Genomic DNA, 21,814 nt, shown 5'->3' with positions numbered 1-21,814 from the left:
CACATACGCACTTGCACACACTCTCATTCTCACACACACACACTCTCTCTCTCACAGACACACTTGCACCCAGACTCAATCTCTCTCACACACACACACTCGCACATTCACTCTCTCTCACACACACAGTCACTCTCACATACACACTCCGAGGAAAACCTTGCTAGCGCCCGTTTCTAAGTTTCCTATTTTGTTTTGTAAATTTATTTAACGTTTTGTAAGCCACATTGTGCTTGCATGAGTGGGAAAATGTGGGATATAAGCAAACAATAAATAAATAAATAACTTTGTGTCAGAAACGGGCCTTTTTTACTAGTGGACACTAATTAACATTTTTTCACAATCTCCATTTTGGAAAATAACTTTCCATAGGAAATAATAGAAAAGTTATATTTTTATACAAAAACCCTTACAATTTCTATACAATCAGATCAAAATATCTTACAATCATTGGTGCCATCAAACTATACATATAGTGTATTTTTTTATATGTTTAAACACACATTTAAATATATTTACAGACTTTTATCATAAATCTGTCAAAACTCTTATAAAACTAGAAATGTTCACTCAAAAAAACAAATCCAACACTCAAAGCATTGGGGCAAGCTGCAGACAGCGCAGCTCCGTGCAGGAAGTCCAGAAGTGCTTCTGGAGTCACAGCACTGGCCACCAACAATCTCTGGGAGCCCAGAGCCTCCCCCAGACCCCAGGTAAAAATAAAAAAATAAATATAACCCACCGGGTTACACTGTGAATGTGGAGCTCAGTATGAGCATGTGGGTGAGGATAGGGGTGGAGGTGAATAGAGGAGAGGTGGAGAGAATGGGGAAGGTGTGTATTGGGGGTTGAATTTACATAGGTGTTTAGCTATAGAGTGTCTCTGGGGTCAATGGAGGGTGTGGGGGTGTGTGTGGAGAGATGGGGAAGGGGAGGAGGAGGATGGCAGGAGGAGTGACTATTGATGTACTGGTTATGCATTGGTGTTTGAGTATATATGCATGGCAAGGGTGTGTGTGGGTAGAACGTGTAGGTACGTGTGGGTGTATGTTTGTACTCAATGCATTCAGTATTATGCATGTGGAGGGCAATTCTAGCCCCTAAATTCTATAAAGGGTGCCTAAATTTAGGTGTGCAATTAAGTACCCATTTATAGAATAGGGTCATAAGAACATAATAATAGCTATACAGGGTCAGACCAATGCTCTATCTAGCCCAGTATCCTGCTTCCAACAGTGGTCAATCCAGGTCACAAATACCTGGCAGGAACTCAATTAGTATCAACATTCCAGAATCTCAAAAGGTAACAAGATTCCGGAATCCCAAACAGTAGCAACATTCCATGCTACCAATCCCGGGGCAAGCAGTGGCTTCCCCATGTCCATCTCAGCAACAGACTGTGGACTTTTCCTCCAGGAACTTGTACAAACATTTTTTAAATCCAGATATTCTAACCGCTGTTACCACATCTACTGGCAGTGAGTTCCAGAGCTTAACTATTCTTTGGGTGAAAAAATATTTCCTCCTATTTGTTTTAAAATTATTTCTATGTAATTTCATTGAGTGTCTCCTGGTCTTTGTACTTTTTGAAAGAGTGAAAAATCAATTCACCTCCACCGACTCCACACCACTCAGGATTTTGTAGACCTCAATCATATCTCCCCTCAGCCGTCTCTTTTCCAACCTGAAGAGCCCTAACCTCTTTAGCTTTTCCTCATATAGGTGGAGTTCCATCCCCTTTATCATTTTAGTCGCTCTTCTTTGAACCTTTTCTAATTCCGCAATATATTTTTTGAGATACAGCAACCAGAACTGAACGCAATACTCAAGGTGAGGTTGCACCATGCAGTAATTCAGAGGTATTATAATATTCTTGCTCTTATTTTGCATCCCTTTCCTAATAATTCCTAGCCACCTGTTTGCTTTTTTTGGCCACCACCACACACTGGGCAGATTTCAGCGTATTGTCTACATCTAGACATCTAGATCTTTTTCTTCAGTGCTGAGTCCTAAGGTGGACCCTTGCATCAGGTAACTATGATTTGTATTATTATTCGCAATGTGCTTCACTTTGCATTTGTCCACATTAAATTTCATTGGCCATTTGGATGCCCAGTCTTACAGTTTCCAAAGATCTTCCTGCAATTTTTCACAATCCGCAGGAATTTTTACAACTTTGAATAGTTTCAAGCCATCAGCAAATTGAATCACCTCACTCGTCATTCCAATTTCAAGACCATTTATAAATATGTTAAATAGCACCGGTCCCAGTACAGATCCCTGTGGCACTCCACTATTTAGCCTCCTCCATTGAGAAAAATGGCCATTTAACCCTACCTACCCTCTGTTTTTCTGTCCAACAACCAATTCCAAATCCACAGAAGGATATTGCCTTCTATCCCATGACTTTTTAATTTTCTCAGTCTCTCATGAGGAAGTTTGTCAAATGCCTCCTCAGTGAAGCTGATCTGCAACGCTCTGCTTGCCCCTCTCTGCATTTTCCACACAACTCCTGTCCTTTTGTCTGCTGCTGACCTGAGTGACTGGGTGAAGGTGAGGAAGTCACATGAGGGCTGGTCCCAGCCTTCCCCACTCCTTCCATTTATTACAAGGAAAATTACTGAATAGTTCAGAGAGAGAAACAGTTGTAGTGGTACTAACAGACAGTGGTTTGTAGAGGCAGAGAGCCGTACAGTGAAATAGAGACAGCAGTACATATAGACAGAGAGAGAGACAGGAGCAGCAACCTGCAGAAGAGAGAGAACTGAAGAGAATACAGGAAACAAGTGAAGGTAGAAAAATTAGAGCCACACATCGCAAGGTAAGAAAACCTCTGGTGTGAAAAGTAAGAAATGGATCTGTTCACAGGGAAGACCGTTTTCTGAAATCTGTTAGATGATTGTTTACATGAGTAAGAGGGCTCTTTATTAAACTGATATATCAACAAACGACACTAGATGGGTAGAAAACTCATTGAAATATATATATATATATATATATTTTTTTTTTTTTTTTTTTTTTTACCAGAAGAAACCCACCCAATATGAGCTTCCACACCGATCACAGTCAGTAATAGTTCAGTTACTCAAACACTGAGATTAAATTCCTTTATGGTAGATTCTATCATTGGTTATCAATAGAAATAGAATACTGAATAGAATACTGAAAGAAAACTTTACAACAATACAGGAACGCAAGACCTTTGAAGTCAAAACGATTAAATATTTTGACACCCACCAGACAGGACTTAACAAAGTTCTGGGTTTTCTAGCCCATTATAAACCATGAATTTCCACTGCTTTGTCACCCTCTAATCACCATACATATCTCCCCGTCCCTGATCCTCTCAGCCCTCCCTGTCTCCTACCTAACCCACCCCTCCCTCATCCTTTCAGACTGTCACTGAAATACTTTGATGTTTCACTTATATGTGCTGTTACTTATCAAAATTTGCTTATTTCGGATCTGACGAAGAAGGGCTACCTTCGAAAGCTAATCAACAAATGTATTAAGTTAGTCCAATAAAAAAGGTATCATCGTATTTTCTTTTCTATGTTTTATTTTATGCTATTTCTGTTGATTACCTTTAAAAGTGGACTAACATGGCTACCACATCTCTCTATCATTGGTCAAAAACTTCTTTACGTTATGTAATAATTTTCACATTTCAAACATTAAATCCTATTGTTTTGAATAGCAGGGAGTAAATTTGCTTTTAATGCCGTAAAATAAATAACTGCCAGATTAACTGGGCAAGCACATGCTGGGAACTCACTCCAGAAGAAGATTGAAATAGCAAAATGGGTGGCTCCATTGAGCCCTTGGCAAGAAAGTTCCTTGCATCAAATATTAGTAAGAATACCAATAGGCTTTAATGTTTGAAATATGTTGCAATAGGAAATTAACATAAAAAATGTGAATTATGAAATGGGAAAATTATTACATAATGTGCGGAGATTTTTTGTCACATGACAGAATCATCTCAGTGTTTTAGAAATCGAACTACAATTGAGGTCTTTTTCCTTCTTTTTTTGCCAGAAGTTTTGTTTACTGTGTTTGGTGTAGGAGCTCATATTGGCTGGGCTTTTTACTAAACTGCCACCCCCTATCCCCCCTGCATACTGTCTGCATGTTGTGATGCGGTAAAGGCAAGTAGGGCGGGAACGCGGAATAATCTGACACCTTGAAACAGCTTTAGGCAAAACTTTGGCCGCAATTGGTGGGGATATACAAAGTGAAGTTCTTCAAACATGTTTTTGAAAGCTACATCATTTTATTTACTTTTTCATGAGTCACATTTTGGATTAGCAGTGAAAATCGTCATTACACAGATTTTAACGCTTGAGGGAGTCCTTTTACTGAGCAGCGGTAAGGCTAATGTGTGGGTAGCGCAGACTGGCATTACCGCAGGGGTAGTGTGAGTGCCCTGCAGTAGTTTTTAAGTTGCCATGTGCAGTTTCTCACGGTAGAAAATATTTTCTATTTTCTACTGTGGGGGGGGGGGGGGGGGGGGGGGGGGGTCCCGGTGGCAGTGCGAGCCACATTGGCACATGTTGCATGATTACCATGTGAGTAGCACATGAGCCCTTACCACTAGGTCAGTGGGTGTTCGTAAGGGCTCAGGCAGTAAATAGCTGCCCGCTACTTTTAATTTTTACTGCCCCATTGAAAAATGCCTTTTTTTGCCAGCCATGGTAAAAAATGGCCCAGTATGCGCCAAAAACAAACGCCTACGCTATCGCAGGCCACTTTTTACCACTGCTTAATATAAGGACCCTTAAGTGAGGATATTTTCTATGCCAATGACTGGAAATACCCTGATAGTTTTACTACTCATGTAAGTGGATACAGGCTTTTTCCTCCCATCACAGCACACTCTGTTGCAAGAGTTATAACTTTAATGAATGTGATTAGCAAATTGCTGGCAAGTGAGTTTGATGTTTAGGTTGACATATTCTCTTCTATCCTCTATTTAATTTGGATGCATGTTGTACTGTTACATATGTGGAGGAGTGGCCTAGTGGTTAGGGTGGTGGACTTTGGTCCTGGGAAACTGAGGAACTGAGTTCGATTCCTGGCACAGGCAGCTCCTTGTGACTCTGGGCAAGCCACTTAACCCTCCATTGCCTGCTGCACTGAGCCTGCCATGAGTGGGAAAAAGCACGGGGTACAAATGTAATAAAAATATGGACTTTTACCCCGTGTAGTGCGGGGAATGCAGCACTGAACCTACGTTTGCTTTTTCAAAATGAGGCACATTCAGCCCCATATTCAGAAGCAATTAAGAAATAACAAAAGAAGACAAGAGAAGCCACACTGGGTCAGACCAATGGTCCATCTAGCCCAGTATCCTGTTTCCAACAGTGGCCAAACCAGGTCACAAGTACCTGACAGAAACCCAAATCATGGCAACATTCCATGCTACCAATCCCAGGGCAAGCAGTTGCTTCCTCATGTCATGTCTTCATCTCTGAGCAAGCTACCAGAACCCTTATCCACACTCTTATCACCTCTCATCTTGATTACTGTAACCTGCTTCTCACCGGCCTCCCTCTTAGCCATCTCTCTCCTCTTCAATCAGTCCAAAACTCTGCTGTGCGACTCATTTTCCGCCAAAGTCGCTATGCTCACATTAGCCCTCTCCTTAAGTCATTTCACTGGCTCCCTATCCATTTCCGCATTCAATTCAAACTTCTCTTATTGACATATAAGTGCATTCACTCTGCCGCTCCCCAGAACCTCTCCACTCTTGTCTCTCCCTACTCTCCCCCTCGGGTACTCCGTTCTGTTGATAAATCTCTCTTATCTGTCCCCTTCTCCTCTACTGCTAATTCCAGACTCTGTTCCTTTTATCTTGCTGCACCTCATGCCTGGAATAAACTTCCCGAGCTTGTACGTCTAGCCCCCTCTTTGGCCATTTTCAAGTCCAAACTTAAAGCCCACCTCTTTACCACTGCTTTTGACTCCTAACCACTGCTCATTTGCCTTGTCCTTTTATCCTCACCTCTTTATTCCCTTACCCTTAATTGTTCTGTCTGTCTGCCTGTCTTATCTAGATTGTAAGCTCTTTGAGCAGGGACTGTCTTTTTGTGTATGGTGTACAGCGCTGCGTATGCCTTGTAGCACTATAGAAATGATAAGTAGTAGTAGTAGTAGTCTCAATAGCAGACCATGGGCTTTTCCTCCAGGAACTTGTCCACCCCAGGTTATTAAAAGAGCTCAGAGAGGTTCTGGCGGGTCCTCTTAAAGATTTGTTTAATAAATCATTGGAAATGGGAGAGGTTCCGTGGGATTGGAGAACGGCGGATGTGGTCCCTCTTCACAAAAGTGGTGATAAGGAAGAAGCTGGAAACTACAGGCCGGTAAGCCTCACTTCGATTATTGGAAAAGTAATGGAAGCGATGCTGAAGGAAAGGATAGTGAATTTCCTGGAAGCAAATAAGTTGCAAGATCCGAAACAACATGGTTTTACCAAAGGGAAATCATGCCAAACGAATCTCATTGAATTCTTTGACTGGGTGACTGGAGAATTAACTCAGGGATGTGCTATAGACGTAATCTACCTAGATTTCAGCAAAGCTTTTGACACGGTTCCCCACAGGAAGCTCTTAAATAAACTTGACGGGCTGAAGATTGGACCCGAAGTGGTGAACTGGATAAGGAACTGGTTGACGGACGGAAGCCAGAGGGTGGTTGTGAATGGAATTCGCTCGGAGGAAGGAAAGGTGACTAGTGGAGTGCCTCAGAGATCGGTGCTGGGGCCGATTCTGGTCAATATATTTGTGAGTGACATTGCAGAAGGGTTAGAAGGTAAAGTTTGCCTTTTTGCAGATGATACTAAGATTTGTAACAGAGTGGACACCCGGGAGTAGAAAACATGAAAAAGGATCTGCGAAAGCTAGAAGATTGGTCTAAGGCTTGGCAATTAAAATTCAATGCGAAGGAATGCAAAGTGATGCACTTAGGGAGTAGAAATCCACGGGAGACATATGTGTTAGGCGGTGAGAGTCTGATAGGTACGGACGGGGAGAGGGATCTTGGGGTGATGGTATCTGAGGATTTGAAGGCGACGAAACAGTGTGACAAGGCGGTGGCCGTAGCTAGAAGGTTGTTAGGCTGTATCGAGAGGGGAGTGACCAGCAGAAGAAAAGAGGTGTTAATGCCCCTGTACAAATCGTTGGTGAGGCCTCACCTGGAGTATTGTGTTCAGTTTTGGAGGCCATATCTTGCTAAGGATGTAAAAAGAATTGAAGCGGTGCAAAGAAAAGCTACGAGGATGGTATGGGATTTGCGTTACAAGACGTATGAGGAGAGGCTTGCTGACCTGAACATGTATACCCTGGAGGAAAGGAGAAACAGGGGTGATATGATACAGACGTTCAAATATTTGAAAGGTATTAATCCGCAAACACACCTTTTCCGTAGATGGGAAGGCAGCAGAACTAGAGGGCATGAAATGAGATTGAAGGGGGGCAGACTCAAAAAAAATGTCAGGAAGTATTTTTTCACGGAGAGAGTAGTGGATGCTTGGAATGCCCTCCCGTGGGAGGTGGTGAAGAGGAAAACGGTAACGGAATTCAAACATGCGTGGGATAAACATAAAGGAATCCTGTTCAGAAGAAATGGATCCTCAGGAGCTTAGCCGAGATTGGGTGGCAGAGCTGGTGGTGGGAGGCGGGGCTGGTGGTTGGGAGGCGGGGATAGTGCTGGCCAGACTTATACGGTCTGTGCCAGAGCTGGTGGTGGGAGGCGGGGATAGTGCTGGGCAGACTTATACGGTCTGTGCCAGAGCCGGTGGTGGGAGGCGGGGCTGGTGGCTGGGAGGCGGGGATAGTGCTGGGCAGACTTGTACAGTCTGTGCCCTGAAAATGACAGTTACAAATCAAGGTAAGATATACACAAAAACTAGCACATATGAGTTTGTCTTGTTGGGCAGACTGGATGGACCGTGCAGGTCTTTTTCTGCCATCATCTACTATGTTACTATGTTTTTGGAATCCAGATACACTAACTGCTGTTACCACATTCTCTGGCAATGCATTCCAAAGAATTCATTGAGTGAAAAAATATTTCCTCCTAATTGCTTTAAAAGTATTTCTATGTAACTTCCTTGAGCTGCTGTTACCAATGAGTTCCAGATGTTAATTATTCATTGTGTGGAAAAATATTTCCTCCTATTTGCTTTAAAAGTATTTCTATGTAACTTCCTTGAGCTGCTGTTACCACATTCTCTGACAATGAGTTCCAGAGGTTAATTATTCATTGTGTGAAAAAATATTTCCTCCTATTTGCTTTAAAAGTATTCCCATGTAACTTCCTTGAGTGTCCTCTAGTCTTTGTACTTTTTGAAAAAAAAATCGATTCACTTTTACCTGTTACCTGTTCTACACCACTCAGGATTTTGTAGACTTCAATCATATCTCCCCTCATCGATTTCTTTTCCAAGCTGAAGAGCCCTAACCTCTTTAGCCTTTCCTCATACGAGAGGAGATCCATCCCCCTTTATCATTTTGGTTGCTCTTTTTTTTAACCTTTTCTAATTCCGTTATATCTTTTTTGAGATACGGCGACCAGAACTGAATGCAATACTCAAGGTGAGGTCACACCATGAAATGATATAGAGGCATTATAGTATTTTCGGTCTTATTCACCATCCCTTTCCTAATAATTCCTAGCATCCTGTTTGCTTCTTTGGCACCACCACACACAGCAGAAAAATTCAGCATATTATCTACAACACCTAGATCTTTTTCTTGGTTGCTTGCCAGCACTTATACATATAATTTCATTGTTTTTGCTACCAAATGGCAAAGTTATGCACTGAGAAAAGGGAAGTGTTTTCAGGTGTAGTGAAGATAGGGAAAAAAAAAACAAAATTCTGAGTCTTGAAGGTTTTTTTTTTGTGTTACTGAGGATTTCTTTTACTGTAGCAGCTGTTGGGAAATACTTGTACCTGCATTTTACACTGTCCTATTATATAGATTGTTACTGTTTGGAATTTCAAAAATTAAAACAAAAAAACAGACAAAAAAGAAAACACAGAAGAAAAATGTACATGTTCAGGAAAAATGTTTGTCAGAGGGTTCAACATAAGGTTTTTGTTATTTGTTGAAGAAGTATAATGGGAGATGTATGAAGTTTGTTCAACATAGCTGTTGTGATGTGTTAATGTTAAATGGGATTCTATTAGTCTCCTGGTGTGGTCTTTAGCATACAACTGTTAACAATATTTCATTTGTTTCTCCATATTTGAATACTTCTTTGTAAATGCTGACTTTGATTTTGTTTATTTTAAATCATACTGGAAATTTAATTGAAAAACATACCTGTTCAACAGTGAAAATTCATCTGCTGACACTCAAATACCGGATATAACTTCCAGACATATTACTAAACTCTATAGCGAGAGCTGTGCTTGTATTTTTTAAATGCTGTATGTCTCTGCCACTGATGTAAGTTTAGATGTTTAATTATATACCTAGATTCTTATACAGCCAGCTGCTGGCTGAATCTTATCTTGATTATTTTTGCAAGAATAAATATACATAGAAATAAGGGGATATTTTCCTTCTCCAGTTTTCAAAGATTTATTTACCACCTTTTTGAAGGAATTCACTCAAGGCGGTGTACAGTAAGAATAGATCAAACATGAGCAATAGACAATTACAGCAGTAAAAATATTCAAAAACAATACAAAGTATGGCATGGTATACTATTTACAATGTCAACACAATACGTAATAGAACATTATAACTGATAGCAAAGGGTAAAGCAAAGATGGAACATATAGAAGGGTAAGAAAGTAGGAAGAGTTAGAAAGTAAGGTGATTGACTTAAAGAAAGTTGCACATGAGGTCAGAGAAATGGTTAATTATCTCAGCTAGGGTAGGAGTGGATAAACATGTCCTGCTGCAGTATATGCAGCCTGAGTCACTCCTTGTGTGTGTGAGTGAGACTAACAAGTTAGTTACTTTTTCCAGTAAATGCCCGGTTGAAGAGCCAAGCTTTCCCCTGCTTCCTGAAGTAGAGATAGTCTTGTGTTAAGCGCAGCCTTTCAGGCAGAGCATTCCAGAGTGTGGGGGCTACTCTAGAGAAGGCTTGCTTGTGGGTACCACATCATGTAATGTCTTTTGGAGAGGGTGTAGTTAGTGGAAGTCCTTGGGAAGACCTTAGTGTCCTTGGCAGTGTGTGGAGGATCATCCTATTTTTCAGGTACTCAGGGCCATTTCATTTGAGGGCCTTGAAGATCAGACATGGAGTTTTAAATTTAGCCCTATATTGTTCTGGTAGCCATTGAAGTTTTTGCAAAAATGGTGTGATATGGTCACGTCACTTGCAACCTTCTATGAGTCTTGCTGCTGCATTCTGAATCAACTGGAGCTGGTGCAGGCCCTTTGTAGTCAGACCATTGTATAGTGCATTGCAGTAATCCAGTCTTGATGTTATCATGGCATGTACAACTGGGATAAGATTTACCTTCTCGATGTAAAGAGAGAGGCAGAGTAGCTGTCGCAAATAGTAGAAGCAACTCTTGAAGGTTGCTTGGATTTGGGGAATCAGTGTAAGTGTTGAATCTAACTGTATTCCAAGGTTCCTGACCTGTGATTTGAGGGGGAGTTCGTACTTCCCAAAAGGGATTTTAATGTCAGGTATGTATCCACTTGTGTTAAGGACCCAGAGAAGCTTGGTTTTACTTGGGTCAGGCAACATTTGTTGTGATTAGCCCATTCTTGAATTGATATTAGACAGGTAATCAGTTTATTCAAGGCTGTAGGTAAGTCAGGTTCAATGGGTATGAGTAGCTGCACATCATCTGCATAGATGTAGAACTGAGTGTCCATTGACCTAATCAGCTCAGCTAGTGGTTTGAGGTAGATATTGAACAGAATAGGTGACAGTATCGATCCTTGTGGTATCCCTCAGGTCAGTGTCCATGGTGGTGATGAGTTGCTGCCAAACATTATGGATTGTTGCCTGTCTGATAGGTAGGATCTGAACCAAGCAAGTACTGTTCCATTGATCCTGTTCCTGTCAGTTGTGCTAGCATGATATCATGATCCACAGTGTCAAAAGCTGCAGAGAAATCAAGCAGTACTAACATCGAGGCAAATCCCTTGTCTTGGTTTCTGTGACAATCATCTAGTAGGGATACAAGGACCATTTCTGTACCATAACCAGGTCTGAATCCAGATTGACATGGATCTAGCCAGTTTCTCTTTTCTAACCAGTCATTAAGTTGAACACAGACTGTTTGTTCTATGAGTTTCCCTAGAAATGGAATGTTGGATACTGGCCTGTAATTTTCAAGTTTGTCCTGGTCAAGGTTGTTTTTCTTCAGCAGAGGGCGGACCACTGCCCTTTTTAATGCTGTTGGTAGCTGCCCATTAGAATGAGAGGTGCTCACAATTTTTGTGGCACCTTCTATGAGGCCCATACTTGCTTGCTGCACTATCTTTGATGGGCAGGGATCGAGGGAGCAGGTAGTTGGTTGGACCATATCAACATAACCTCTGGAAACTTAAGCAAAACAACATCCAAGTCCATCTTCACATGAATGAGCTGCTTACAGGTCCAAGAGCCTAAAGCTTCAGATAATTACTCCCAAAACGCTTGCTGAACAACACACTCAACCCTGCTCCTACCACACTCGTAGTGGCAATGATATAAAAAGAATGGGTGCGGGGATCACGTGGTGCTATGAGCTAAGCAGCAGTCGGTTGCTTGGGCTCCGGAACCCTCACCCGCAATTAGCATAAGTTACAGATTGCAGCCGAAATATTTTTCGCAGCGAAGTGGGTGAACCCCACATGGATAGATATCTCCGCAGCGCACCTGTGACAAAAGCGCCGAAGACCACTAAAAAAGAAAAAATTAAAGTCGCGGTCGGCGAAAACAAGATGGCGGACGGCGCACACGAGGCTCCGGTGGTGTTCTCGGAGGCCCAGCTGGAACAACTCACCTCCGCAATGACAAGAGCGTGGGAGCCGAAATGGGCAGCGCTCGATAGAAAGCTGGAAGGGATCCAAACCACGCTGGCAGGTTTGCAAACCCACGTGAGCGACGCGGAAGTACGAATAGCGGCGATGGAGGATGAGGCGCGTGCTTACGGGCCGGACATAACCAACCTGCAACAGCAGATGGAAACACATGCCTCCAAGTTGGAAGATCTGGAGAATCGTTCCCGCAGAAATAATATACGTCTGGTGGGACTTCCTGAATCGCTCCCGGAACATAATCTGGAGGTATGGCTGGAGACGTGGCTATCGAAGGAACTGGCCCTAACAGATTCTATGGGGCCAGTGGTGGTGGAGCGGGCCCACCGAGTGGGGAGAAAAATGGAGGTGCAGGGAAGACCGCGAGTCGTGGTAGCAAAGCTGTTAAATTACAGGCACAAGCAAGAAATTCTACAAGGCTTTCGCATGAAGAGGGAGACTTTCAAATACAACGGGAGGAACGTCTTAATATTTCAAGATTTCTCAACTGAGGTGCAAGCAAAGCGTAAGCAGTTCCACCCATTGTGCACGGCGTTAATTAGCAAAAAAATCCGCTTTGCTCTAAAATACCAAGCACAATTGAAGGTGCAGCTACAAGACCAATGGCATACGTTTCCGACCGTGGAGGCCGCAAGAAAATTCCTCCGGGACAAGGACATCACAGGAATAGGACAAGAGCAAAATAACAGGCCTTAACACAGAGAGGGCACAGAGTTTGGACTATACGTGAGTAGAGAGTAAAGCAATCTACACATATTTGAGTATGGCGGGTGGGGGTCTCTAGCCGAATAGTGTGATTCAGTTCCATAACTAGGTTGGGCCTAGAGCATGGAAAGGGTGGTAGATAAAAGGAAGCATGGGAGGGTGGGTTCGGGTGGGGGAAATGGTAGATGGAACGGGAGGTTATTAAATATCACCAGATTAAACGTGCAAAGAAGATGGAGATACATGAAGTTAGTTGGTATAGGTACACAAAAGGAAGATCAGCTGATAATGGGGAGAAGCCAAATTGATGGAAAAGGAGCTCAGGGGTTGGTCGCGGAGGCAGTTTTAGAAACATTATGCCAGCACGGATAATATCGTGGAATGTGGGGGGGATTAGCACCCCCACGAAACGTTACAAGATCTTGCAGGTGCTACGAAGGCACAAAGCAGATATAGCTTGTCTGCAGGAAATGCAGTTGAATGACCAGGAGCATACTAAATTGAAAAAGACATGGGTGGGAGAGTGTCATGCAGTAGCTGCGCAGGGGCGGAGAGGGGGCCTGGCGGTCTTGATTAGGAAAGGGCTCTCGTGCAAAGTTGATGTGTTAACACAGGGGGGACAGGGGAGGTATCTTATTTTGAAGATTTGGTTACAAGGAGTGGAGTTTATTTTGGTAAATGTATATGGCCCTAATGGGTATGTGCCGGGTTTCTATGCGGCCCTGGGAAGCGCCTGCTTGCAGTATAAAACGGCAAAATTGATAGTTGTTGGGGATTTCAATATGGCCTCGGACCCTGAGTTGGATACATCGAGCCCCACCTCTCCACATTACCAAGGACACAGGCGTAAAGATTTCAGTGCCCTCAGGAGAATGTTGGGGTTGGTGGATGCCTGGAGAATCCTGCACCCTGGGGATAGGGAATACACCCACACATCACGGGCGCATGGCACATTAGCCCGTTTAGATTACATATTATTGGAATCCACCATGTTCCCCTGGGTGCAAGCTGCAGAAGTGGGTCCCGAGGAAGTCTCGGACCATGCGCTGGTGTGGCTGGATATTGCTGTCCCGGCGGATAGGGAAGGGGGTAAGGGATGGCGGTTCCCGGCATATCTGCAAGGAGATGCGCGATTTCAGACATATCTGCGAGAGAAGTGGGACACATATATTACTTACAATGGGGTGCACATAGAGACACAACCGGTGCTGTTTTGGAATGCTTCCAAGGCAGTGATACGGGGAGATATTATCGCATACTGTAGTGCCCGGCGCAAGCGACAACTAGCTAGTATTTTACACTTAGAGAGACAATTTTAGAGGGCCAGACGTACGCACATGCGCAAGCTCACCCCTGAGTCCTTAGAAAGATTGAGGGCGGTTCAGGTGGCGCTGAACACCCTTCTGCATGAACAGGAGACACGGTCTGCAATATACTACAAATATAAGTTAAGTAGATTTGGGAATAAAGCAGGTCCCTTGTTAGTAAGAGTGATTAAGAACTGGGGGGGGGGGGGGGTCTAGGGCCATTGTAGCGGTAAAAAATCAGGCGGGGTCATTGGTTAATTCTAGAGAAGAGATTGCACAGATATTTGACAAGTACTATGCCAAGCTATATGCAGCCGGGCCAACAAGTGAAAAACAATTAACAGAGCAATATTTGAGGAAAGCTGGCCTGGATAGGTTGACCGAAGAGGAGCAAGAGGGATTAAATGCTCCTTTGACCCTAGAGGAATTGAAAAGAACGATTAAGGGGTTAAAGCCTCGATCGGCCCTGGGCCCGGATGGTAACACGGGGGAATACTATAAAATGCTGGCCCCGGAAGCGTTGGTTTCCTTGTTGGAATATTATGAGGGTGTAATAGCTGCGGGCCAGTTCCCTCCATATGCAAATCAGGCATTGATTACATTAATTCCCAAGCTGGGTAGGTCACCAGATAGAGCAGATGCATACAGGCCAATATCACTTCTTAATGTAGATATTAAAATCCTAGCCAAAGTGATGGCCGAAAGGTTGGCTGACTGCCTACCTCGTTTAATAGGTACTGAAGAAGTAGGATTTGTGAGAGGTCGACAAACTACCCAAAATGTTCGCAGATTACTTTTGGCAATGGCAGTATGCATAGAGAAAGCTGAGCCGGCATGGGTACTCAGCTTAGACGCGGAAAAAGCGTTTGATCGGGTGCAATGGGGTTACCTGTTTCAGGCGCTTGAACATATGGGTATTACTAGTAAGTTTCTAGAAATAATTAAGGTTCTTTACTGTCACCCCACGGCGCGAGTACTGGTAAATGGCCTGAAGGGTAGTGAATTTAGAATAGAGCGGGGCACTAGGCAAGGTTGCCCCCTCTCTCCCCTGCTGTTCATCCTGGCATTGGAGTCTCTACTGCGCACGCTGAAAGCGGAACAAACAGTTGAAGGGGTCCAAATAGGGGAGCAGTCAGTAAAAGTGCTGGCATATGCGGACGATTTGCTGCTAACGTTGACCAACCCACAAAGATCTACAGAGGTCCTATTAGAACACATTAGGCAGTATGGACATATATCAGGATTTAAGTTAAATTTATCAAAATTGGTGGTACTACAGATGGGACATACAGGGGAGGAGGGAGCAAGGGGAGGGCAGATACCTTTCCAGATAGCTCCAGGTAAATTTAAATATTTGGGAGTCCTGGTTTCCGCAGAGAGGAAGGAACTATATGATCTTAATATACAAAGACTGTTAACGGCTACAAGATATAACCTACAAGCATGGACAGCATTGCCTCTCTCTTTGTTGGGCCGAATAGCCTTGTACAACATGATTATTGCCCCGAGGTGGCTATACGTTCTACAAACAATGCCGTTATACCTGAACAAGAAGGACGAGAAAGAGCTGGACAAAATGATTCAACACTATTTATGGCGGGGCAAAAGAGCTCGACTGCCGGTGAGGGTACTATGCGTACCAGTGGAATATGGAGGATTAGAACTGCTGAGTGTGCGGTACTTTAATGTGGCCTGTGGGATGAGACATATAAATGATTGGTTCCGAGGAATAAGTGACTTTTCAGATACTTCTGTGGAACTGAGTTTTACTTTGAGGACCCATTTTAGCAATTATCTGCACTTGACTGGAGTGCCCATCCCGCAGGTCCTACAGCAAGCCCTGATTATGAAAACAGCAGTAGCAACCTGGAAATGGGTTAGTAGGATGCATCATTTTTCAACAAAGGTCTCGCCATACTTACCCATTTGTGACAATTCGGCCTTTGTACCAGGCAGTATGTATGGGGCATTTAGGAAATGGAAAAAGCGGGGATTGGAGTACCTGCTACAGGTGCTAACCCGGGAGGGGCGCATGAAATCGTTCGAGGCCCTGAAAACAGAATATGGCCTTCTAGATGGAGAACGATTTCACTATGAGCAGTTAAAACATTATGTGACATCTCTGCCTTGGGAGCACCTAGCGGAGGATGTTCAGGAGGAACTTGCGTTGGCTTTCTCCCTGGAGGCCCAACAGAGAGTGCCACTCTCCCATCACCACAGGCACATAAAAGATACTATGCCAGAACCGGATTATAAAACTCTATCTCAGCAGTGGACAACAGACTTAGGGACAGATGTTGCATCAGCGTTGGTGCGGTCTCACGTATTATCACTCAGAAAGGTGACATACCAGTCTACACACTGGGAATTACAGTACAAATTTGTTTTTCGGCTGCATATTCCCCCTAGAAGAGCGTTTTATATGGGTCTGTCGTCCTGGGGGGAGTGCCCGAAGTGTGGAACAGAGGGTGCCAACTTGGGACACATGTTCTGGACATGCAAAAACATAGAAGGACTCTGGAAGGCCATTATAAACTATGTTAATAAAATCTGGCACCAGCGTTGGAGTTATGATCCGGCTCTACTGTTTGGCCAACCCCAGCTGCGGCAGCCCTTGGCGAGGGGCTTTACAGCATTCGTAGCCAGAGCCGTGATAGTTGGCAAGCAGATTATTCTAACGGAGTGGTTGGCTACTAAAGCGCCCACCCTCCAACAGTGGCGGTTGAAAATGCTGTTAATGATGCGGATAGAGAGGGTGGAGATTGTTGACTTTGAGTCACAGGCAGGGGAAAAATTTCAGCAATTGTGGGCACCTCTTTGGAATACGTTAACTCCATCAGCACGAAGTCATTTATTGAATGTATGAATAATGTGATATTAGTATAAGGGAGGGGGAATGGGGGGAGGAGTAGGGGGGGAGAGAAGGGGGGGAGGGAAGAAATGTAAAAACTCCAATTCTGTAACAAAAGTAGTTTTGTTATTGTGTATGTTTGTTCGAATAAACATGATTTAAACATAAAAAGAATGGGTGCCAAATTGACAAAGGTTATGCCCTGCTGCTGCCAATGCTTATGACAACACCACTGCAAACTGATGGCATATTAATATGGAAGCATCACTATCAGGTTTATTTTCGAAAGAGAAGGATGTCCATCTTCTGACACAAATTGGAAGATGGGCATCCTTCTCACAGGGTCGCCCAAATTGGTATAATTGAAAGCTGATTTTGGGTGTTCCCAACTGCTTTCCATCGCGGGGACGACCAAACTTCACGGGGGCTTGTCAGAGGTGTAGTGAAGGCGGGACTTGGGCGTCCTCGACCCATAATAGAAAAAAAAGGGCGTCCCTGATGAACTCTTGGACGACTTTACCTAGTCCTGTTTTTCTTACGACCAAGGCACAAAAAGGTGCCTGAACTGACCAGATGACCACCAAAAGGAATCGGGGATGACCTCCCGTTACTCCCCCAGTGGTCACTAACCCCCTTTCACCCTCAAAAAACAACTTTAAAAATATGTCATGCCAGCCTCTATGCTAGCCTCAAATGTTATACTCAGGTCCACTGCAGCAGTATGCAGGTCCCTAGAGCAGTTTTAGTGGGTGCAGTGCACTTCAGGCAGGTGGACCCAGGCCCATCCCCCCCCCCCACCTGTTACACTTGTGGTGATAAATGTGAGCCCTCCAAAACTCACCAGAAACCCACTGTACCCACATCTAGGTGCCCCACTTCATCCGTAAGAGCTATGGTAGTGGTGTACAGTTGTAGGGAGTGGGTTTTGGGGGCTCAGCACACAAGGTAAGGGAGCTATGTACCTGGGAGCAATTTGTGAAGTTCACTGCAGTGCCCCCTAGGGTGCCTGGTTGGTGTCTTGGCATGTCAGGGGGACCAGTGCACTATGAATGCTGGCTCCTCCCACAACCAAAGGGCTTGGATTTGGTCATTTCTCAGATGAGCGTCCTTGGTTTCCATTATCGCCAAAAATCAGAAACGACCAAGTCTAGGGACGACAATCTCTAAGAACGACCTAAATGTTAAGATTTGGACGTCCCCGACCGTATTATCGAAACAAAAGATGGATGCCCATCTTGTTTCGATAATACAGGTTTCCCCGCCCCTTCGCCGGGACGTTTTGCGAGGACGTCCTCAGCAAAACTTGGGTGTCCCCTTCGATTATGCCCTTCCATGCCACAGATTGCCTCAGCAGTTGCCAGTCACTGGGTAATGATATTCCAGAGCACAGAGGGCAGCTCCTCCCCCTAATAATCCACCAAGGGAGCCAACATGCAGAAGATTGGGTTGGAGGAGTGGCCTAGTGGTTAGGGTGGTGGACTTTGGTCCTGGGGAACTAAGGAACTGAGTTCAATTCCAACTTCAGGCAGAGGCAGCTCTTTGTGACTCTGGGCAAGTCACTTAACTCTCCATTGCCCCAGATACAAATAAGTACCTGTATACAATATGTAAGCCGCATTGAGCCTGCCATGAGTGGGAAAGTGCGGGGTACAAATGTAACAAAAAAAAGATGGACCACTGAAAATGAGAAACAGAATTAGCAATCAAATTAGCAGAACCATAACATGCTTGGACCTAATTGTTACTGCTGCTGCTGTTGATGTTTTCTCTCTGTCTCTCTCTGTGCATAGGTCTCTGGTATTTTATTGCGCTCTGCCCAACTCCAGTCTCCCACTCCCACTGATGTTCTAAGGTGATATCACTCTCCCGCAAAGATTTGAGCTCACCTGGTGCAAGGTGCTTGTGCCGAAGGAGCACGACCAAGGAGTAGGCCATGCTTCTTGTGCGCTCCTTGGGACACCCCCAAACCCCTCTCAATCTTGGAAACTCTCATCCTCCACCTCTCCCTCCGTTCTTCTCTAGTTTATCTGGCTTTTCTCTACCACCCTCCCCTTGTCTATCTTGTCTCTCGACGAGCTCTCTGCCTTTGTTACTGAGTGCTGAACTCTATTTTCCCCACTTCTTTTCCTAGGTGATTTCAATCTTCTTCCTTCTGATACTTGTTTCTCATTTCTCTGTCTCTCTCTCACCTCTGGTCTCATGCTCACTCAACACATTACTGTTCTGATCCACAAAGCTTGCAATATGCTTGATTTTGTTTTTACTTCCCCCTCTCTTACCATTCACCCTGGTTCTGTTCTCGCCACTCCTGTTGCTTAGTCTGACCACTCTATTCTCACTTTTCTCCTTCCCACTAATCCCTCCCCTCCAGCACCCCCTGACTGTCTTTAGGCCCTTCATTGAAGCTGCTGTACCTGCTCTTTCACACTCTCTTTCCCATCTGCCCCCTCTCTCCATCCTTATCCATTGATCTCCGTGTCTCACAAGTAGTCCAATCGCTTGCTTCCTTCCTCAACCAGCACGTCCCCTCTCTTCTAAACCCCCTGCTTGTTCCCATTCTTCCCCATTGTTTTCTCCCTAACTCCATCTTCTATGATCCTACCTCTGCTCTGACGAACAGAAATTGTGGAAAAAGTGGTCGCCAGAAGATCACATCCTCTTTTCGTCCCACTACACAGAGTACTGCCATGTGCTCCGTCACACCAAGGCCAACTTCTTTGGTGATAAAATCTCTCACTAACTTAACCTTCCCTAAGCCCTCTTTCATATCCTTAATTCAATATCAATCCCCTCCACTGTATCCCCCGACTACAATCCTCCTGTTCTTCTACTCGATACTCTCGCATCCTCCTAGCAGTCCAAAATTGCTGTGCTATGCTCAGCACTACTTCCAGATCAGTTACCTTCTCCACCTCCCCCTCCTTTGCTTTCCCCTCCCTCCTTTTGCACATCCGCCTCAGTTCTCAACCTTCTCCCCTTTCCTCACCATCCCTCACTCATGTCCTGCCCCTTCTTTTCCCTCCCTTTCCTTCACTGCCTCTCACCCACCTCTTGCACCCTGTCCTTCCTCATCATGGTCTTCATTTAATTTGCATAATGCCCTCTCTCTGTCCAAGGCCCTTGCCTCCCTTAACCCTTCCTCTTCCTCTGCCGACCCTTGGCCCACTTCCCTGATCAAACACCTGTCACATCGTTCCCCATCTACTACCTCTCCTGTCATCTTCATTGCCCATTGGACCAGTCCCTTCAACTTGGAAACACGCAGTTGTCCACTTGCTTCTCAAAAAACCCCACCTAGACCCTGCTTCCCCCTCTAGTTTCTGCCTCTCTTCTGGTTCAACACATTGAAAACAGCAACATTCTACACCTTTACCAAGCCAGCTTCCAACCCAACCACAGCACTGAAACCCTCCTCTTATCTCTCTATGACCTCATCCGTACCTCACTTGATCAATGCTGCTCTGTAATTCTTGTCTCCTTAGACCTGTCCTCCACCTTTCATCTTGTTGATCACACGGTCCTACTTCAACATCTTCACTCTATTAGAATTTCAGGCACTGTTCTCTCTTGGTTCTTTATCACTCTAAATGCTCCTACCATCTCTCCTTTAACCGCTCTACAACATCCCCCTTTCTCTTCTCTCTGGGGTACCCCAAGGCTCCATCCTTGTACCTGCTTTGTTCAATATTTCCTTGTTCCGCTTCTCACTATTATATAATACCATGCTCACACCCCTTTCTGTTATGTGGGTGACATTCAAATCTTTTCCAGGGCTTCTGACCCTTCTTCTGTTGCTAACCTTAATGATGTTCTCCTGGTTCAGGTCCAACCTTCAGTTTCTACATTCCTCTAAATGTGAGTCTATCCTTTTCCCCTCCTCATGGCACATCTTGCTCCCAGCCCCCTGCCTGAATGGTCAGCCCCTCCTTTTCAAGGACTCAGTTTAGATTCTTGGCATGACATTTGACTCCTTTCTTACGTTTAAGCTTCATATAGATTTAGTCATCCGTTCCACTTTCTTTGCCCTTCATCATGTCCAATCTGTTCACTTACTCTTTCCCATGTCCTTATTATGCCCTCTCCTCCTTGTTCTAGTCATCTCATGCCTTGACTATTGCAATTCTCTCTTCACTGGTCTTCTGTATCAAATGCTTACAGTTAATTCAGTCCACTGCAGTCAAACTCCTACACGATGCTCACTGGTTCGACCATGTCATCCCTCTCCTGCAAAAAGAACAATGGCTCCCTATCTCTACCCACATTAAATTTAAAATAATCCTACTGATCTAGAAATCCAGGTTCCCTACTGCCCCCTCTTATCTTAACAATCTCCTCATCCCTTACTCTCCCCTCTGCTGCCTCCGCTCCACAGACAACAATCTCCTCACTTTTCCTCCACCCTCACTCCTTTGCCTCAACAGAACCTGTGACTCTGTATTTAGCTACCTTGGCCCCAGACTTTGGAATGACCTGCCACATCACATTTGAGATCAACCTACAATCTCTACCTTCAAGCAAGCCCTGAAGACACACCACTTTGTTTACCTCCTTCCCCCATCATAGCCCTATTTTTCTCTTGCACTTTAACTTTAGTCCTATACTCCCCACCACCTCTTTATCTACCCCGCTGTTTCCCTCTCTTTATATAAACTTATGCTGTGTGAACCACTGTAATGCCTATGTGAAGGCCCTGAGCAGTATATCAAGTTTGTTGAAATAAATAATAAAAATGATGGCATCCAGTCACAAGCAATGCAGCAGCACTTCCTGTATCAAGACTGAAACCAACTCAAAGTGTATTTACTGACTGCCTGTTGAGAACCACTACTACTTCACTGATGTCATACCCCCCCCCCCCCCCCATTAAAAAAAACCTATATTTTCATAATTGACAAGGTTAAAAAGCATATCATTCATCTTTCATGTGATGGAAATACATAACTGTCTTTTTGTTGCTT

The 21,814-nt window shown here is 44.3% G+C and overlaps 1 protein-coding gene across 1 annotated transcript in view; it reads left to right on the top strand.

The window, feature by feature from the left end:
* The first annotated feature begins 2,541 nt into the window (after nucleotides 1-2,541).
* LOC115460501 (membrane-spanning 4-domains subfamily A member 4A-like) overlaps nucleotides 2,542-21,814 on the top strand; it is a 100,032-nt gene continuing 80,759 nt past the window's right edge. The window contains exon 1 of the mRNA XM_030190265.1: nucleotides 2,542-2,821. The gene's annotated coding sequence lies outside the window, so the exon portion shown is untranslated. The remainder of the gene's footprint in view (nucleotides 2,822-21,814) is intronic.

The sequence above is a fragment of the Microcaecilia unicolor genome, chromosome 1 (assembly GCF_901765095.1).
Source record: "Microcaecilia unicolor chromosome 1, aMicUni1.1, whole genome shotgun sequence".
Taxonomy (NCBI): domain Eukaryota; kingdom Metazoa; phylum Chordata; class Amphibia; order Gymnophiona; family Siphonopidae; genus Microcaecilia; species Microcaecilia unicolor.
This window is presented reverse-complemented; position numbering and strand designations above follow the sequence as displayed.